Genomic DNA, 21,366 nt, shown 5'->3' with positions numbered 1-21,366 from the left:
CAAACAAAAACAAGTCATTATGATCAATAAGTGCGCGTTCGACGCGGACCTGTTCATTTTACCAATGAAGGACATTGATGTCATTCTTGGTATGAACTGGTTAGAAGCTAATGGAGCATTGATCGACTGTGTGAACAAGACTGTGTCTTTGAAAAGCCCCGATGGAAGTAGAATGATCTACCAAGGAGACAAACATACCCAGATCGAAGTTGAGCTACAGCTGAACAACATGAAAGAGGTGAAGTTAGAGGATATACCTGTAGTAAATGAATTCCAGGATGTATTTCCTGCGGAATTACCTGGTATGCCACCAGATAGGGAGATAGAATTCACTATCGACCTAATTCCAGGAACAGCACCGATTTCTAAAGCACCATACAAGATGGGGCCCAAGGAGTTGAAAGAACTTAAGGAGCAATTGGATGACTTGGAACAAAAGGGATTCATTCAAGAGAGTGTTTCACCATGGGGATCACCTGTGATCTTCGTGGATAAAAGAGATGGAGGAAGAAGGATGTGCGGAGACTACAGGAATCTAAACAACGTCACAATCAAGAACAAGTATCCACTTCCTAGAATCCAAGATCTTTTTGATCAAGTTAGAGGCGCGGGAGTCTTTTCCAAGATTGATCTAAGATCTGGTTATCACCAGATAAAGATCAAGAAGGAAGACGTTCCGAAAACAGCCTTTGTCTCGAGGTACGAATATCATGAGTATCTCGTAGTACCTTTTGGATTAACCAATGCCCCAGCAATATTCATGAATCTCATGAATAAGATCTTCATGCCATATCTAGACAAGTTTGTCATCGTATTTATCGATGATATCCTGATATATTCCAAGAACAAGGCTGAACATGCTGAACATTTGAGGTTAGTGTTGCAAACACTAAGGGAACATCAACTCTATGCCAAACTTAGTAAGTGTGAATTTTGGCTAGATCAAGTGGAATTTCTTGCAGGCCCGGCCCTGAGGGGGGGCGAGCGGGGCGGCCGCCCCGGGCCCTAGAATCCGAGGGGCCCCAAGTCCCAACTTTCTTAGGGTTACGCTGAAGCAGATGAGATGTGAATTATTTGCGGCGGCGCCATTGGAGTCAGGCGAAAGTTTCTGTCGAAGGCAGACGACGAACGAAACGTTAGGCTGCTTTCTAGTGCGCTGCACGTTGGGCCTATCTTTTCCCGTTGGTTGGCTTAGTATTTTTCTTCTTCAGTTCGTTTGGGCCCTTTAAATTTTAGTTATGACTGTAAAATGAACTGGGGTGGGCCGGTGGGATAGATTCTCGGGTAGACCATGGCCTCCTTCACTTGAAAGAAAGGGAATGTATCCATGTCAGGAAAAAGGGAAAAGGAAACGTAGTGCCCAATTGACATATTTTTCTTTTCAGTCAAGCACGTTGATTGACTTGTCTCATGGCTTGCTATGGAAAAATTTCAAGCCATTGTTAGTTTTTTGTCTAATTCTCCTTCTACCTACATATGTGCGTGGAGATCGCACTTCACCCACGGCTTTCACGATAGCGCAGTTGCATACAGTTTCCGGGTAGAGTTTACAAGGTAATCGTTACCGTCAATATTTATATATTTATTATCACCGTGGATTTGCACCTAATAATGTCAGAACAATTGTTCAAAATAATATATATTCATTATTGTACTCCTTCCGTCATATGAACTTAACTTTGTACATCCAAATTTAGGTAAAGTTAATAAAAATTTCATAGAAGGGAATAAGTAACAATTTTAGCATTTATAGGGCCCCACGCTTTGATTTCGCCCCGGGCCCCTAAATTCTCAGGACCGGCCCTGATTTCTTGGTCATGTCATTAGCAAAGATGGAATCGCTGTCAACCCGAGTAAGGTAGCAGCAGTTCTAGAATGGGAAGCACCCAAGACTGTCAAGGAAATCCGAGGATTTCTCGGAATGGCAGGATATTACCGGAGGTTCATTGAAGGATTCTCCAAAATAGCAGGACCAATGACGAAGCTGTTAAGGAAGAATACACCATTCGTGTGGTCAGAGGAGTGTGAGAAGAGTTTTCAAACTCTAAAAGAGAAACTCACCACGGCACCGGTGTTAGCAGTTCCAGAAGTTGGCAAGGACTACACCGTGTACTGTGACGCATCCAAGCATGGATTGGGTTGTGTACTCATGCAAGATCGGAAAGTGATATCTTATGGATCGAGACAACTCAGACCTCATGAAGTGAATTATCCAACACATGACTTGGAATTAGCAGCAGTTGTATTTGCACTCAAAACTTGGAGACATTTTCTCTATGGAGCCAAGTGTGAGCTCTATACGGATCATAAAAGCCTCAAATATTTCTTCACTCAGAAGGAACTCAACATGAGACAGAAAAGATGGCTAGAATTGATTAAGGATTATGACCTGACAATCAATTACACTCCAGGGAAGGCTAATGTTGTAGCAGATGCCCTGAGTAGGAAGAGCACCGGAGGAGTAGAACAAGAAATATCACCGGAGTTGAGGAAGGAAATAAGTCAAGCCCAAATACAACTTTGGGAGAAGGAAGCCCATGAAGGATTATCGGCGTTGCAAGTAGCCGATGAGTTGAATGTCAACTTGAAGAATGAGATAATGATGGGTCAAATGGACGATCCATTCATCGTGGAGGAGATGAGAAGAATAGATGAGGGAAGACCATCAGAATTTCACCGCGGAGAATCTGGATCATTATGGTTCCAGAAAAGGATTTGCGTTCCGGATATTGCTGAGATTAAGGAAGTAATACTCCGGGAAGCTCATCAAACACCATATTCCATACATCCGGGAAGTACAAAGATGTACATGGACTTAAAGGAACTATTCTGGTGGAATAACATGAAGAGGGAGATAGCACAATATGTGGCAGAATGCCATACCCGCCGAGAGTGAAGGCTGAACACCGCAGTCCGGCAGGGAAGTTACAACCTTTACCTATTCCAGAGTGGAAATGGGAAGAAATAGGGATGGATTTCATCACCGGACTACCCATGACTAATAAAAAGAAGGACATGATATGGGTAATCGTGGACCGGTTGACGAAAAGTGCACACTTCTTAGCGGTAAACCAGCAAGATAAAGGAGAGAAACTTATCGATCTTTACATCAAAGAGATCGTGAGTAAGCATGGTGTGCCTAAGAAGATAGTATCGGATCGAGGATCCGTGTTCACATCAGCATTTTGGAAGCAACTTCACGAAGCTTTAGGATCCAAGTTGGACTATAGTACCGCTTATCATCCCCAGACCGGTGGACAAACGGAGAGAACTAACCAGATCTTAGAAGATATGCTTAGGGCTTGTGCCCTAGACTTCGGAGGATCATGGGAGGAGCACTTACCACTAGCAGAGTTTTCATACAATAATAGCTATCAAAGCAGCATCAAGATGGCACCATTTGAAGCTCTGTATGGAAGGAAGTGTAGATCACCAATATGTTGGTATGAAGCCGGAGCAAGCAAAGAGTTCAACCCTGATTATGTCAAGGAAAAACAACACATCATTGACATTATAAGAGATAGACTGAAGATAGCCCAAAGTCGACAAAAGAGTTACGCAGATCAGAAGAGAAGAACATGGGAGCCACAAGTTGGAGACATGGTATACCTTAAGGTGAGCCCGATGAAAGGACTCCAGAGGTTTGGAGTAAAAGGAAAACTCAGTCCTAGATACATCGGACCTTTCAAGATACTGAGTCAGAATCGAGGTTTAGCCTTTGAATTGGATCTACCGGGAAGGTTAGCACAAGTTCATAATGTATTCCATGTGTCACAACTCAGGAAATGTTTAAAGACCCCAGATGAGCCAATATCACATGCTGAGCTCGAGTTACAACCAGATTTGACTTACATCGAGAAACCAACCAAGATTCTCGAGGAAAGCTGGAAACAACTCAGAAATAAAGCTATCAAATACCGCAAGATACAATGGAAGCATCATCCCGAGAGGGAAGCCACCTGGGAAAAGGAAGAAGACCTGAGGAAATCGTAGCCAGAACTATTCAGGTATTACAACCACAACTTCGGGACGAAGTTTTCTTTAAGGGGGAAAGGCTATAATGTCCCAGGTTTAGAGACGATCGAGGGGTAGATTTTAGAAAGGGATGTGCACTGCATAGTAAATTCGGGGAAATTTCGCGCTTTTAAACAAAAACCGCATCGAAGGGGGACAAGTTTCTCTCTCGACACCTTACAGGGTTAGGGTTTCGAGAGTGCGACAAACTTGCAACTCACCTAACTAAATTAGGGTTTTGAGAAGAGAGGAGAGTATTGCATTACAACTTAAGTTGCATGATTGAATTCAAACACAAGAACTTTTGAATTTCAAATTTAAACATCATATGAATATCTCATAATTCAAAATTGAGGTAATTCATTAAACAAATATGAATAATCAAGAATATAAACATTACATTTATTTAGTAAAGCTCATTAGGGAAACTTTGAGCTTTATTAATAATCACACAAGATACATTGTCTTTACAATATCCAGAATTGAAATATAAAATATTACAACACATTACAAGAATTGAATAAATAGAAAAATAGAAAATGAAAATTACAAAGATATTGTAAAATGGCTAAACTAGATAAGAAAATCTTCATGATTTTCTTGGACATCACTTGATTGAATTTCTTGATCATTTCCTTAAACCTGCATAGTAAGACAACAAAGACAAGAAAATAGGGATTATGCCAAGTGGTAAAACCACTTGGCGAGGTTAGCAAATATGATCAAATTGAGAGGATAACTCAAACACTGCCGGGGTGTCAAGCCAAAGGACCAAGTCCCAACCTCGTGAAGCACACAGGCAGCTCACAGGGATAGCTGCATGTCTCACAACACACACAGACCAGGGGAGAGTCACCTAAGTGACATGGTTGTGCTGTCGACCAATGAAGCAGGGTACTGGGTGGTATAAAAGCTTTTTCACCACCAAACCCTAGCTGATCATCGGCAGAATCTCCCAGGGTAAGAACTCAAGAACAGGAAGAACACATAGCTAGCCAAAACCCACCAGAGACAGTTCCACCAAGAACTGCTTGCTGCTGAGCAACAAATCATGGAATAGATCAAGCATCAGCTAGCCAGGAGGAGCAGGGCAAGCTTTGATCATCAACCAGAAGCAATCCTCTACACCAACACCAATTTCTAGGAGCTGGAGTGAGGTATATCAATAAATCATGAGCAAGCAAGGTTTTGCTCATACAAATCCATCATATGCACAAGTCACAGAGGCAAAGTGGGTAGAAACCCTATATGTGAGTCATCATATGGCTACCAGCCAAATTGGTGCAAGTAAACAAGAGGAAAACCAATAGGAAGTTACCCTGGGAACATTGGCTATGTCAAACCAGTGACATAATCAAAGACATCCAACAAGGGATGATCCTATCTAGCTAGCCAGATTCACTTAGCACCTATGGCCACTACACCATCAGACAGATAGACTATCAAGTGTCTATTTATGTTTGTCAACATCAAAAGCATCTGGCAACCAAATATGGTCAGGCCAGAAAGCAGTTGTCCATTCAAACCAAGCCAACAAGTGTGGGAGCTTCCTAAACAGCCAGGAATGGCTGTTGAGGCCACCTCTACCACTTAAGCAATCAAACCACCAAACCCAGCACATACATCATCACCCAGAGGGTTCAGTAGTGGGTAGGGTACCCAACCAGTGGTTGGCATCCATCTAGCCTCGTCTCAAATCATCCAGGATGATCATCAACTGCAAGCAGTTCACATCATTTATCCATGCAACAAAGCAAACCAACACGGATAAATGAATTATACAAGCAATTGATACAATAGAATCTTCTTGGTGATCCAATGGATCACCGCAAGTATCAACAAGTGCTTGAACAAGCACCATCACACACCGAGCCAAGCACTGTGTGATGCACACACAACACACAGAGAGCAACAGTCAGGCACAGACATGAAACAACATCTCTCACAAGCAATTGATGATCATATGATCATCAGAGTTTGCTAGCACTGGTTACAGATGGCTATAACCAAGCATATTAATAGTAATTAGCCAGCTACTGAAGAATTACAACCAAGCTATAACTGAATAAACAGATACGGAATCAATGACTTTATGATTGTATCCAGGAGTACATCAAAGGCATGATGTATCACTGAATCAAGTTACCCAAAGAGAGCACACCTCACTCATCACTGGATTGTGCTATTAAACCAACATCAATGCTCAATTGAGCATGTTCATGAAATTAAGCACAAGATATAGCACACCAGGGCACTGGCACTTGCCAAAGGCAAGGATCATGCATCATGATCAAGCCAGAGGCAAGTGGATGTATCCACAGGGAGGCAGGAGCAAGATAGTAGCAGCAGTAACAATTAAAAATTGAGCACAACACCACAATAAGCTCATGAGCTAGGGCTCATGAATTGCAACAGCAACTAATAAAGAAGAACAACACAGCGCAGAAGCTAGGAATAATGGCAGCAGCATACACAGAGCAGCATCACAGCAGCCACACACGCGCATCCATGGCTAGCACAGCAGCAGCACAGCAACATAGCATAGCAGCATAGCAACAACATGCGCATGCTAGCACACTCACAACAGAAATGGCGTAAGGCCGTAGAAGCATAGCCGCAGCAGTACACGGCAAGCTTCTCTACAGGGAGAGCATGCCAGCGGCGGAGCTAGTCGAACAGGAGCAGAAGGAGAGAGAGAGGAGGAGGCGGGATGAACTTACAAGCCAGGCGAAGCAGAGACGCGCAACCGTGGCGGCACGGCGGCACACGCCGGGCTAGCGGCGGCGCCAGGCCAAGCCAGGCCAGGCCACCACCTCGCCGCAACACCAGCTTCATCACGGCGGCGTCACGGCGCCAGGGACGCCGGTGAATGGCGGATCTTCACGGATCCAGGCGATTGAGGCGCAGCAGGGTTGGGGGCGAGCAGGAACGGCGGCGAACGCCAAATCGACGCGGACCCAAAGGTGCAACGTCGAGCGGCAGCTCGATTGGCACCGACCTCGCCGACGGGAAGGGCCGGTGGCGGTCGGATTAGGGGCGGCGGCGGCGAGGCGACCGCAGCATCGCGAGAGGACGAGGGGGATTAGGGTTCCACGCGGGGCAGAAAGGGGCGAGTGGGCCGACCGAGCCCAAGTGTGGCTCGGGTTAGGGTTAACCCCACTGGGCCACCCTGACAGGTGGGCCCAGGGGTAAATGTGTCATTTCACATTTTAAAATAAACAAGAAACTTTGAAAATGAATAGAAAATGATTCAAAGCTGTAAAAAATAAATAAAAATATGAAAATAGATCAGCATAAAATTCTCTATCATAATAAAATATCAAATAGAATTTTTGAAGACAATTAAGAAGAATTCTTATTATGAGGATTTAAATAATCATTTAAATCACACATATAATTTTCAATAATAAAATAAGTCCATTAGTACATTTGGACTTCAAAAACACCTTGACAACATTTCAAGGTTGTATATTACTTTAAATCAAGTATCCCCAAATTATTCTTAGTAATAACTTCCTACATGAAATAATAATGACATGAGAAGGGGGGAACAAACCCTAAAACTGGAACCATGCATAATTGCTTCTTTAACCATTGCCCTTATCGGACAATGATGCTATTTTTCAGAACCAGAGGACAAGGGTCAGTCCACACCTTCCAAGCTGCAAAACTTTGCGGTGTTCGAGCAAGTTCATCACTTGCTCATGTCATTTGAGTATTTCTATCAAATTAATTGCAAAGTACTATGGTTATCACTATTGCATGAAAATCAAAACCACTACTTTCATAACTATGAATATGACTATGTGGTGGGCAATGGAACCATGGATTGTGTTGATATGGTGGAGGTTCCATTGCACGGGTTTATATCCATCTAGGATTAAACAACAAATGTTGCCGATGATTCTTGTGCTCGTAATACCCGTGTTAACCATAAGATCCGGAGTGGGACGGAGTAGTCAAAAGTGTTTCCACCTCTCGTTCATCAACGGATGCGCTTACCGTAGCGGTTGTATCCGGCGGAACAACCGGAGGGTGGGGATCTCATTCTAATTCCCCACGGTAAAGCATTGCTTGCCGTAGCGAGTTGTGTCTTGCGGAACAACCGGAGGGTGGGGATCCCATTCTAATTCCCCACGGTAATGCGGTCTATGATGGGTTGCAGCTACCGGCGTAGGAGTGTATGGTAGAGCCCAGCACGCGTCGTCGTGGTCGGGGTCCACCCTGAAATTACGGGAATAATGGGACCGGCGTGGACCCAGGGTCGGGGCATGCAACAAAGGGTGGGTGTTCGAGGTAGCGGAGGAACATGATTGGCTAGACCTTATACCGGGCCTCACACCAAAGGAAGTGTGGAAGGGAAAGCTGCCCGGATGGCACCAAGGTTAAGATATCTTATGGGTAAAGCAACACACCTCTGCAGAGTGTAAAGAACTGTGACATGTCACTCCCTGTTCCGGGATTGAGGAACTGCGAACGCGGCCGGAAAGGAGCTCCATGAAGTTCTAGTAAACCGGTGAAGGCTGACGGACATAGCTCTTTGAAATAAAAGCAATCTCTTGAAGAAATGTTTATCAAAACTTGCATTGGTATTAGACTTTACTGGTCTAATATCGTAGCTAGTGCATTAAACACCTCTTATCTATAATGAACTTGTTGAGTACGCTCGTACTCATACCACTCTTAAATCCCATGCTTAGATTGTCTGAATCGTCTGGAGGAGGACTACGACAACAATGAAGGAGCCGAGATCATCGGCTATGATGAACCTGACCTATCAGGAGGTGTTGAAGGCGTAGACTATCTCATAGTCTACGGATCCGGGGAGGTTTCCGGAGGAGATCAAGCCTAGAGATATCCGATAGTTGTAGTAACCGAGCAGCCCGAACTCTTAGTATTTAGCTGCTCGATGAAATAAATGTATAGTATAATGAGACTCGTATATTGTAAGCTAAATTGGGTTCACCTCGAACCCAGGAGTATTCCTCTGAGGACCCAAGAGGAGCTCCAAGACCATATATGTTTGATGCTTGTAATAATAAGTGAATGAGTTATGGACCCTCTATGTTCTGTTGAACTACTCTGAGGGATGTAATATTTGCGGAATGGTACTTCGTGAATGTTATATGAACGACTGGCATACTACAACATGCAGTGGTATGCATGGTCACCACATAAGTCCACAGGCGGAAGCCCATTTCATGAAGATATTTTTAGAGTAACAGTTGTATTCGAAGTTCGAATTGTTTTACTCGCTACAAAATCACTTCTAATGACGTCTCGGGAAGTTTTCCCATTTTCTTGATTTATTTATTTATTTGTGCTTAAAATGAAGCCCATGTGAAATGAAGTTTCGCCAAAACTGGCGCCGGGGGCACCAGCTTGGATACGCGTGACACAGAAAGAGTCCTAATAAAATCTAGAGTGAGCAAAAGTTGATGCTTAGTTTAAATCAGGCCTCATTCTATGTGCGTTCCAGCCAAATCGACAAGAGACCGCATGGAGCAGCATGGATTTCTAGAAAGCAATGGTGGAGACTCGCGTGCTTTTTAGCGTCCCAGCACTCCTCTCTATGTACATACTCTCTCCATCCCAAAATGTAATGCGTCTAAGTATTAGTTAAAAGTTAAATCTTGTTAACTTTGACCAAATATTTGGGAAAAAATATCTACATCTACAACAAATGCTATGGAGGAGTTAGGGAGGATAACAATGGAGGAAATCAACTAATGAGTCGAAGATATAAATCCTAAGAGTTTCCCTCACTTAGAGGAGAAATTTATTTGTGGAGATTGTAGATCTAGATCTCTTCTTCCAAATCTCTAAAAAAGATGCAAGAATCATAAGAGAGATGGGAGAGTAAGCTGAGGTTCAACAATTAAGTAGAGAGAGAGGGCTCAAAGAATGGTTTGCCTTGCCTCCTCAAGGACGAACAAAAACTATTTATAGCCCAAGGGAGAAAACTAGCATTTGAGGGGAATTCGGACGGGCAACCCAAACAGGCGGTAAGTTCGGCGATGCCAACCGTCAAGTCGGATGGCCCGACAGACAGGAATGCCCGCCAGATTGGCTACTAGCACACAAGACTGGACAGACTCAAATTGGCAAGCTGGTTTCCTCGCCTGTTTGAATCCGGTGAACGGAAACAAGTTCGGCAGCCGCCATATATGCGCTTTGTATAACCTTTCGACATATACCAGAAATCTGGGAGGCTGCCGGTTGATTCCGGCGGTGAGCCCGGCGATGCCGGTTTTGTAGAGCTCCTTTAAAATGCATTTTTTTTCTCAAAAGAACCAATCTCTCACAATATTTCCCAAATATTAGGAATCATATTTTTAGGTGAGTTTACAGGTGAAATCTCTCTACATCAAGAACCAGTAAAAACTTCCAAACTTGAAAATGCAATAGGATATGCATACGATTTCTATTTTCGATGATCTTGGGCTTGTTGAAAAGCTAGCAACAATTTTAAGAACCTCACATAGAGAAATGCCGCAAAGTGTTGAGTTTCCTAAGATGACGTGATCAAGTTATCCAACCGAAAGCTCCTCTTGCTAGTGCGGCTATCTATCCTATAACCTAATATATCAACAACTACCTTAAGTACGATTAAAGATATCCTAGTAAGACCATAAATTTTCCTTGCGCATGCCGCTTGACCTTTATGATGGTGCTTCATGCTTCATCCAAGACAGAATGGTTCACTTGATCATTGTTGGCTCGCTAACACTCACAATTTTCTCTCTCATATACCACTATGGGATAGCTTCATTAAGGCATATCTTAACAATTCCATTATCACCAAATGGATGACAAGTTTCAAGAATATGGTCTTCTCGAAATGTTGATCTTGAACTTCCCCTTCTCAACCTTGATGGCAATTTGCTACTTGATGTTATCCTCTCATGGGATATATGAGATATTACTTTTGATGCATGCTCACGACAAGATACCTAACCCACATAGACAATAAAAAGGCACACATCTGATGGGTTAGTTTACAAAGCATAATTGATAAAGCTTACCATATCACAATATCACATGATCCCGTGTGGTACATTCTTTATGCTTCATTTGTTGACTAACTTGAATCAAATCTTCACTCTTAGTCTTGGTCCCGTGTATCTCATCATGATCTATCGTAAGGCATATAAAGAACACTTCATTTGATTGCATGCTCTAAATATATGTCAAAAATAGCTCAACTCATGAGTCTATCATGACCGTAACTTAGAGCCATATTTTGAATTTTTTTCTTGAAATAAAACTCTCAAGATGTTGACCATCAATTGCTTAACACATAAAATAGAGCATGGCTAAATTGAGTTCTACATATGAACTCCATCTCCACTTCTTCTTCTTAATCATATCATATTATTTTCTTCAAATCAATGTTCTTGATACAATACTTAAGGTATATCTTTCTGTTCATGACATCCACACTTTAATCCAACACATGGTATTCAAGTAGTACCTATGGAATATGCCTTTATATAAACCTCAATGAAAATATTAGTCCCTAGGAATTGTCATTAGTTACCAAAAACACACATAGGGGCAATGTACCCTTACATCCCCATGGCCTGCTTGTTGACCTCCTGCTAGCCCACTTCGGCTTGTTAGATCCATCTCAAAAATTGCCCTTTTTGGAGTCTCGTAGTTTCTTGAAAGTCCAAAATACTAACATAAGTTTTTTTTTACCAAACATAGTTAGAACCAAAATAAAGGATTTATTTAAAAAAATCCCCGAAATTAATATAAAAATGATTCTAGAAGTAGATGAGATGTAAATATGTTGAAATATAACACGATAGGCCGTCCTCAGCCTCCACCCCCATCACCATGACCTCACTCTTGTGGAAATTGATCTGGAGACCTGACATGCTCTCGAAGCAGAGTAAAATGTACTTCAGGTTCGCAATGGCGAGGTCATCTGGTTGAATAATGATGATGATGTCATCTGCGTATTGCAAATGAGAGACTCCCCCAGGAATCAGGTGTGTGACCACACCCGCAATGTGGCCCGCCTCTCTAGCCTTATCCAGGATGGTGGATAGCGCTTCGACAACATAGTCGAAGAGAAGAGGAGACAGTGGGTCTCCCTGGCGCACCCCGCGGCCGTTTCAGAAGTAGTTTCCAATGTCACCGTTGAGTAGGGGTGTAAATGAATAGGATAATTTCCGCACCGAAACCGGCGCCGAATCCATTTTAAGGTATCAATATCTGATTTTTAAGTATCCGGCGGATAAGGTTATCCGAATCCGAAGTGTTGCTCCGGATATGGTATAAGATACGGTATAGAAAATAGCATGCGGATATGGATTATACGATATTTAATTAGGATAATCCGAAGGCTTGAAACGAGATAATCTGATTTTTTTAGTCAAAAGCAAAGGCCAATCTTGGAAGGTTAGTAGTTATTAAGTTACCAAATTGATTTGGTGAGCATGTATATATCTAAATTTCTAACAACACTTAAGTTTTAGCGCATTATGTCTTTTTCTTCTTAACTACACAAGACTAAAAGTTTAATTCTCCCTCAAGTTTTGCAAGAACTATAACTATCTACCCATGAGAGCATATATCCGACTATTTTTGTTTCCGGTCCGAGTTTGCTCCATTTCTGATTCGAATCCACACACCGATATATCCGCATTCGAATCTGAAACCGATCAATACCCACTCCGATCCGAATTCGAGAAAAAACTATGGTAGAGGATATGGTATGAGCAAAATCCGATCCGATCCAATCCATTTGCACCCCTACCGTTGAGGGCGATGGCAGTCTGCCCCCCGAGACCAGACCCATTTCCCTGTGAACCCAAGCGGGTTCAAAGCCTTTACCCAGGAGTACTTCCCAAAGGAAGGACCAATTCACCATGTCATAGGCCTTCTCGAAATCGAGCTTCAGGAAAACTCCCCTAAGTTTCCTGGATTTAGATTCATGGGTGATCTCTTGTAGATAAAGGGTCCCCTCATGAATGTGTCTACCTTTGATAAATGTCGACTACGTTCTACTAATCGTCATATGCACCACCGGAGAGAGCCGAATAGCGTATGCTTTAGCGAAAAATTTGAAAATGGCGTTGATCAGCGCAATAGGTCTAAACTGTTTAATGTCCTCTGCCCCGGGGACCTTCGGTATGAGCGAGAGCACGCCGAACTTGAGCCTGGAAATGTCCACTCTCCCAAGAGCGAATCCATTTGCAATGTCCAGGATCAAGGGTTTCACCAGGTGCTAGAAGCGTTTGAAGAAGGCAACATGAAAGTCATTCGGTCCTGGCGCCATGTCGACCCTCATACTAGCCAAAACTGCATCGATTTCTTCCCCCGGGAAGGCAATCATGAGGTTATCGTTCTCCTCATCTGACACACATCCCAACCCATGCCTGATGGTTGGGTTAAGGTGGAAGAGGCCCAACTCCCCTTTAGCCCCCATAAGCGCCCGATAGAAGTCATAAACATGTGGTTGTAGAGCCATCGGGTCCACAATGATCCCCAAATCAGTGTGGAGGCGGGAGATGGTGCATTTCCTCCTTCGCCCATTAGCAAATGCATGGAAAAAAATGTATTCGCATCCCCCTTGGTGAGCCAATCCACACGACTCCGTTGGCTCCAATATTCCTCTTCCACCTTGGACATATGGGTAAGTTGGCTCTCCAGATGGTAGCGAAGGGCCCATCCCTCGTCATCCAGACCAGTGGAGTTCGCGCGGCCATCGAGGGCTTGGATTTGAGCGAGCAGCTCCGTCTTGAGATCACGGTTTTCCTTTCCGAGGTTGGCCCCCAGCCTTTCAAGAACTGTTGTAGTCCCGCGGAGACATGTTGCCACCGCTCAATGGGATCGGGGCAGCTCCCCACCTCAGCCATGAGGTCCCGCCATTTATCTGAGACCAGCTCCCCAAACTCCGGTCTCTGGAGCCATCCCTTCTCAAAGAAGAAACAAGGACTCCGTCTCCTGTATTCCTCCCCTAGCCCGAGGATTAGAGGGGAGTGTCGGATCCAATAATGGTGTCCGCCACTAGGGAGCAAGAGGGAAGAGAGATTCCCAATCCGCGGACATCAAAACCCTGTCGAGCACACAGCGGACGGGATTCAGTTGGCGGTTTGTCCAGTGTACCTTGCCCCTGTCCTGCAGATTTCCCCAAGGGCAAGATTAACGACACTCATTGAAGCGATGGACCCAAGGCCAATCAATGATGTAGTTTTTATCCTCGGACCCCCTAATCAGATTGAAATCCCCCCACCACAAGGGGAAAAGGGCAAGCTCCCATGGCCACCGAGAGTTCGTGGAGGAACTGCGAGGACCTACGATGGTCCGCCGGCCCATATACCACAAACATGGACCACTCCTTGGAGGTATCTAACTGCCGCACGTTGACACGGATGAAGAAGGTGCCCGAAAGCCATCCCCTTACATTGAAGGCATCTTCGTTCACTCCAAGAAGCATTCCCAGAGCGCCCCAACACCGGGGTGTGATGCCAAGAAAACCTGCCCAAGGGGTCAATTCCCCTTAGATCTGCGGGCGTGAAGAACGATTTCATCGTCTCTTGCAGGCCTACAAAGTCAAGGTGCTCTCGGGCCATGAACTCCTGATCTGGGTACGGCTCCCGGGTCTGTCGTACCTGCGGATGTTATAGAAGCCCGCATGAATTAGATGCGATGGGCCTTCCTCCGTCCTGGACGGGGCGCCAAAACGGCCTTGGATTTTCCACCCGTGTTGGCTCGGGTGGCGGCCATGACTGGGGCATCCACCAAAGTGGAGTCGTCGTCCAAAGGGGGCACCCAGCAGCCCCAGCTGTCGTGGTTCCCTTAACAGACGTGAAGCGGGTAGCCCTTGCTAGCTCCACCTACTTGCGAAAGGTCGCAAGGGCCAGCGCAGCCTGCGCCTCCTCTTTAGCCCGGACACCGTATGCTGCTCCAACTCAAAAGCCATCCCACAGTCGTGTGAAACAGTAACTAGGTGCGAGTTTGGAAGACCAGGGAGAATAGTGAAGTCTTTGGTCGTACCTGTGTCGAGGTTCTTCGCCGCCTGATGTCTACTGGAGCTTCTATTCTTGTAGACAGTGTTGGGCCTCCAAGAGCAGAGGTTTGTAGAACAGCAGCAAGTTTCCCTTAAGTAGATACCCAAGGTTTATCGAACTCAGGGAGGAAGAGGTCAAAGATATCCCTCTCATGCAACCCTGCAACCACAAAGCAAGAAGTCTCTTGTGTCCCCAACACACCTAATAGGTGCACTAGTTCGGCGAAGAGATAGTGAAATACAGGTGGTATAAATAAGTATGAGCAGTAGCAACGGTGCCGAGAAAAGTGCTTGGCGTGTAGTTGATGGTGGTGGTATTGCAGCGGTAGTAACGCAGTAAAACGAGTAAACAAGCAGTAGTAACTCAGCGGTAGTAACGCAGCGAGTAGTAAACAAGCGAGTAGTAACTCAGCGGTATTTAGGAACAAGGCCTAGGGATTACACTTTCACTAGTGGACACTCTCAACATTGATCACATAACGAGAATAGATAAATGCATACTCTACACTTTTGTTGGATGATGAACACATTGCGTAGGATTACACGAACCCTCAATGCCGGAGTTAACAAGCTCCACAATAATGCTCATGTTTAAGTAACCTTTAGTGTAAGATAGATCAACGCTACTAAACCAAGTACTAGCATAGCATGCACACTCTGTCACCTTCATGCATATGTAGGAGGAATAGATCACATCAATATTATCATAGCAATAGTTAACTCCATAATCTACAAGAGATCATGATCATAGCATAAACCAAGTACTAACACGGTGCACGCATCTGTCACCTTTGCACACATGCGGGAGGAATAAACTACTTTAATAACAAATCACTAGAGTAGCACATGGATAAATTGTGATACAACATGCTGCAATCTTAAAGAGATATAAATAAGCACCTCACTATGCCATTCAATGAGTAAGTATTATGTGAAATCTAGCCTAAGAGACCCACACGGTGCACACACTGTCACCTTTACACACGTGGGACGAGGAGTCTCCGGAGATCACATAAGTAAAACCCACTTGACTAGCATAATGACATCTAGATTACAAGCATCATCATATGAATCTCAATCATGTAAGGCAGCTCATGAGATTATTGTATTGAACTACATAGGAGAGAGATGAACCACATAGCTACCGGTACAGCCCGAGCCTCGATGGAGAACTACTCCCTCCTCATGGGAGCAGCGGCGGTGATGAAGATGGCGGTGGAGATGGCAGCGGTGTCGATGGAGAAGCCTTCGGGGGCACTTCCCCGCTCCGGCGGGGTGCGGAGCGAGAGATCCTGTCCCCGGATCTTGGCTTCGCGATGGCGGCGGCTCGGCAGGTTTACGTGGGTTTCGTCAATTGGTATCGGGTTTTCGATCCGGGGGCTTCTTATAGGCGAAGAGGCGGCGCGGGAGGGCTGACGGGGGGCCACACCATAGGGGCGGCGCGGCCCCTCTCGGCCGCGCCGGCCTAGGGTTTGGTGGCCCTGTGGCCCCCTCCGACTTCTCCGGTGTGTTCTGGATGCTTCGGGGATTCTAAGATCTTTGGCGTTGATTTCGTCCGATTCGAGAATATTTCGTTACTAGGATTTCGAAACCAAAAACAGCGAGAAAACGAGGAGCGGCACTTCGGCATCTTGTTAATAGGTTAGTTCCAGAAAATACACGAATATGACATAAAGTGTGCATAAAACATGTAGATAACATCAATAATGTGGCATGGAACACAAGAAATTATCGATACGTTGGAGACGTATCACCGCCGTCCTCTCCTGAGCTCGCTGAAGAACTAGGGTCGCCGAAGTAGCCCTCGTGAGGCAGGCGCTCTTCCTGTCTGGCTCCACTGGGACCGTCTTGGTCCGACGTCTGCGCGTCACGCCCGCCTCGCGCCCAGAAGCAGGCGCCCCCTGGTCAACCACCTGGAACCCAGCCTCCAGCATCTCCTCGTCGCCGCCATCCTCCGTCTCCAGCGGGGTCGAACCCCTGAAGTGGGAAGGTGATGGGATTCGTAGCATAGAAAACAAAAAATTTCCTACCGCAAGAACGAAAACCAAGCCAAGATGCATCTAGAAGATGGTAGCAACGAGGGGATCACGAGACTAACCCTTGAAGATTTCCAAATCCTACGAGATTAGATCTCGTTGTTGCAGAAGATGATCACTTGCCGCTTTCAAAAGCGCGTAGAAGATCTTGACGGTGCCATAGTCAGGCAGCACCTCCGTAATCGGTCACACATTCGGTGTTGATGAGGACGTCCTTCTCCCCGTTCCAGCGGGCAGCGGAAGTAGTAGATCCTCCTCAGAATCCCAGCAGCACGACGACGTGGTGGCGGTGGTGGTGGAGATCTCCGGCAGGGCTTCGCCAAAGCGTATGCGGGAGAGGTGGAGGAGGGCGGCTAGGGTTTGGGGAGAGAGGGCTATGGGCGCCGGCCTCTGGGGGGCAAGGGTGGTGCGGCCAAGGTGTGGCCGGCCCCCTCCCTCTCCTCATCTATATATAGGTGGAATAGCCCCAAGGGTTTGCCCAGAAAACGAATATAGTCCAACTCCTAAACCTTCCATAAGGACGATACCTACCCAAGGTGGGACTCCTACTCAAGGTGGGACTCCCACCCCTTCCTTGGTGGGGTCGCCGGCCACCATGGGGTGGAGTCCACCTGGGACTCCTCCTCCCTTAGGCTGGCTGGCCAAGGTGGGTGGAGTCCCTCCGGGACTCCACCTTCCACGGTGATTTCTTCCGGACTTTTCTAGAACCTTCTAGAACCTTCCATAAATGCACCGGATCATTTTTAAACTTAGAAAATGACTTCCTATATATGAATCTTATTCTCCGGACCATTCCGGACCTCCTCGTGATGTCCTGAATCTCATCCGAGACTCCGAAAAAAACTTCGAACTCCATTCCATATTCCATATCTACTTAAACGACATCAAACGTTAAGTGTGTCACCCTACGGTTCGTGAACTATGCAGACATGGTTGAGACTTCTCTCCGATCAATAACCAACAGCGGGATCTGGAGATCCATAATGGCTCCCACATATTCAACGATGACTTAGTGATCGATTGTATCATTTACATACGATACCGATTCCCTTTGTCACGCGATATTTTACTTGTCCGAGGTTTGATCATCGGTATCTCTATACCTCGTTCAACCTCATTTCCAACAAGTACTCTTTACTCGTACCGTGGTATGTCATCTCTTAAGAACCATTCATATGCTTGCAAGCTAATTAGACGACATTCCACCGATAGGGCCCAGAGTATATCTATCCGTCATCGGGATGGATAATATCCCACTCTTGATCCACATGCCTCAACTCATACTTTCCGAATACTTAACCCCACCTTTATAACCACCCATTTACGCAGTGGCGTTTGATGTAATCAAAGTACCCTTCCAGCATAAGTGATTTACATGATCTCATGGTCGAAGGACTAGGTAACTATGTATCGAAAGCTTATAGCAAATAGAACTTAATGAAGTGATCATATGCTACGCTTATTTGGGTGTATGTCCATTACACCATTCATCAATGACATAACCTTGTTATTAATAACATCCAATGTTCATGATCATGAAACTATGATCATCTATTAATCAACAAGCTAGTTATACAAGAGGCTTACTAGGGACTCCTTGTTGTTTACATAACACACATGTATCAATGTTTCGGTTAATACAATTATAGTATGGTATGCAAAAATTTATCATAAACATAAAGATATATAATAACCACTTTATTATTGCCTCTTGGGCATATCTCCAACAGTCTCCCACTTGCACTAGAGTTAATAATCTAGATTACATTGTAAGGTACCTAACTCCCATGGCATTCTGGTGTTGGTCATGCTTTGCCCTAGGGAGAGCTTTAGTCAACGGATCTGCCACATTCAGATCAGTGTGTACTTTGCAAATCTTTACTTCTCCATCTTCGATGTACTCGCGAATCGAATGAAAACGCAGCTTGATATGCTTCAGCTTCTTGTGTGACCTTGGTTCTTGTGCATTGGTGATGGCACCCATGTTGTCACAATAGATGACTAGTGGGTCCAATGCACTAGAAACAACACCAAGCTCAACAATGAACCTCTTCATCCATACCGCTTCCGATGAAGCCTCCAAAGCTGTTATGTATTCCGATTCTGTTGAAGACTTCGCCACCGTGTACTGCTTGGAGCTGCACCAGCTTACCACAACACCATTCAATATAAACACGTACCCTGACTGAGACTTAGAGTCATCAGGATCAGTGTTCCAACTTGTATCGGTGTAACTGGTTACAACGAGCTCTTGGTCACTGCCATAACAAAGAAACATATCCTTAGTCCTTTTCAAGTACTTCAGGATATTCTTGACCGATGTCCATGTTCCATTCCTGGATCACTTTGATATCTACTGGTCAAACTAACAACATGTGTGATATCCGGTCTAGTACACAACATGGCATACATGATAGAGCCTACTGCTGAGGCATAGGAGATCTTGTTCATCCTCTCTCTTTCTTCTGTCGTAGCCAGACCTTGAGTCTTACTCAAGACCTTACCTGGCAACATAGGCAAGAACCCTTTCTTACTTTCATCCTTTCTAAACTTCTTTAGAATCTTGTCCAGGTATGTACTCTGTGAAAGCCCTATTAGGCGTCTTGATCTATCTCTATAAATCTTGATGCCGAAAATGTACGCTGCTTCACCAAGGTCTTTCATTGAAAACACTTATTCAAATAACCTTTTACACTGCTTAATAGTTCTATATCATTCCCAATCAATAATATGTCATCTACACATAATATCAGGAATGCTACAGAGCTCCCACTCACTTTCTTGTAAATACAGGCCTCTCCATGACACTGTATAAACCCGAAGTCTTTGATCACCTTATCAAAGCGTCGGTTCCAACTCCTGGATGCTTGCTTCGGTCCTTAAATGGAACAGCTGAAGTTTGCATACCTTGTCGGCATTTTTAGGATCGACAAAACCTTTGGGTTGTACCATATACAACTCTTCCTCAATGTCACCATTAAGGAACGCCGTTTTGACGTCCATCTGCCAAATCTCATAATCGAAAAATGCAGCTATTGCTAACAACATCCTCACAGACTTTAGCTTCACTACAGGTGAGAAGGTCTCATCGTAGTCAACTCCTTGAATTTGTCGGAAACCCTTTGCGACAAGTCGAGCTTTATAGACAGTAACATTACCATCAACATCTGTTTTTCTCTTGAAGATCCATTTATTCTAAACAGCCTTGCGGCTATCTGGTAAGTCTACCGAAGTCCACACTTTGTTATCATACATGGATCCCATTTCAGATTTCATGGCTTCTTGCCATTTGTTGGAATCTGGGCTCATCATCGCTTCTTCATACGTCGCAAGGTCTTCATCATTGTTGTCCACAATCATGAAATTTAGACAAGGATCACACCAATCAGGAGTGGTACGCTCCCTTGTCGACCTGCGAGGTTCGGTAGTTACCTCGTTTGAAGTTTCATGATCATTATCATTTGCTTCCTCTGTTATCGGTGTAGGCTGTACAAGAACATCTTCCGGCACTGCGCTACTCTGATCTACGAGAGAAGGTTCAACAACCTCGTCGAGTTCTACTTTCCTTCCAGTCACTTCTTTAGTGAGAAACTCCTTCTCAAGAAAGGTTCCGTTCTTAGCAACAAAGATTTTGCCTTCGGATCTGTGATAGAAAGTATACCCAATAGTTTCTTTAGGGTATCCTATGAAGACGCATTTCTCCGCTTTGGGTTCTAGCTTGTCAGGCTGTAACTTTTTACATAAGCTTCGCAACCCCAAACTTTAAGGAATGACAGCTTAGGTTTCTTCTTAAACCATAATTCATACGGTGTCGTTTCAACGGATTTAGATGGTGCCCTATTTAAAGTGAATGCAACTGTCTCTAATGCATAACCCCAAAACGATAACGGAAAATCAGTAAGAGACATCATAGAACGAACCATATCTAAGAGAGTTCGATTACGACGTTCGGACACACCATTGCGTTGTGGTGTTTCCGGCGGTGTCAACTGTGAAAGTATTCCGCATTTCTTTAAATGCATGCCAAACTCATAACTCAGATATTCGCCTCCGCGATCAGAACGCAGAAACTTAATCTTCTTGTTACGTTGATTTTCTACTTCACTTTGGAATTCCTTAAACTTCTCGAAAGTTTCGGACTTATGTTTCATGAAATAGATATACCCATATCTACTCAGATCATCTGTGAAGGTTAGAACATAATAACGATATTCGATCGCTGCGAGGCTACACTCATCGATCTAGCACATCAGGTATGTGGTTGATTTCAATGAGCTCTAGGTCGCCCAATAT

The sequence above is a fragment of the Lolium rigidum genome, chromosome 3 (genome assembly GCF_022539505.1).
Source record: "Lolium rigidum isolate FL_2022 chromosome 3, APGP_CSIRO_Lrig_0.1, whole genome shotgun sequence".
Taxonomy (NCBI): Eukaryota; Viridiplantae; Streptophyta; class Magnoliopsida; order Poales; family Poaceae; genus Lolium; species Lolium rigidum.
The sequence above is the reverse complement of the archived record's forward strand: the minus strand, read 5'-3'. Positions refer to the sequence as shown.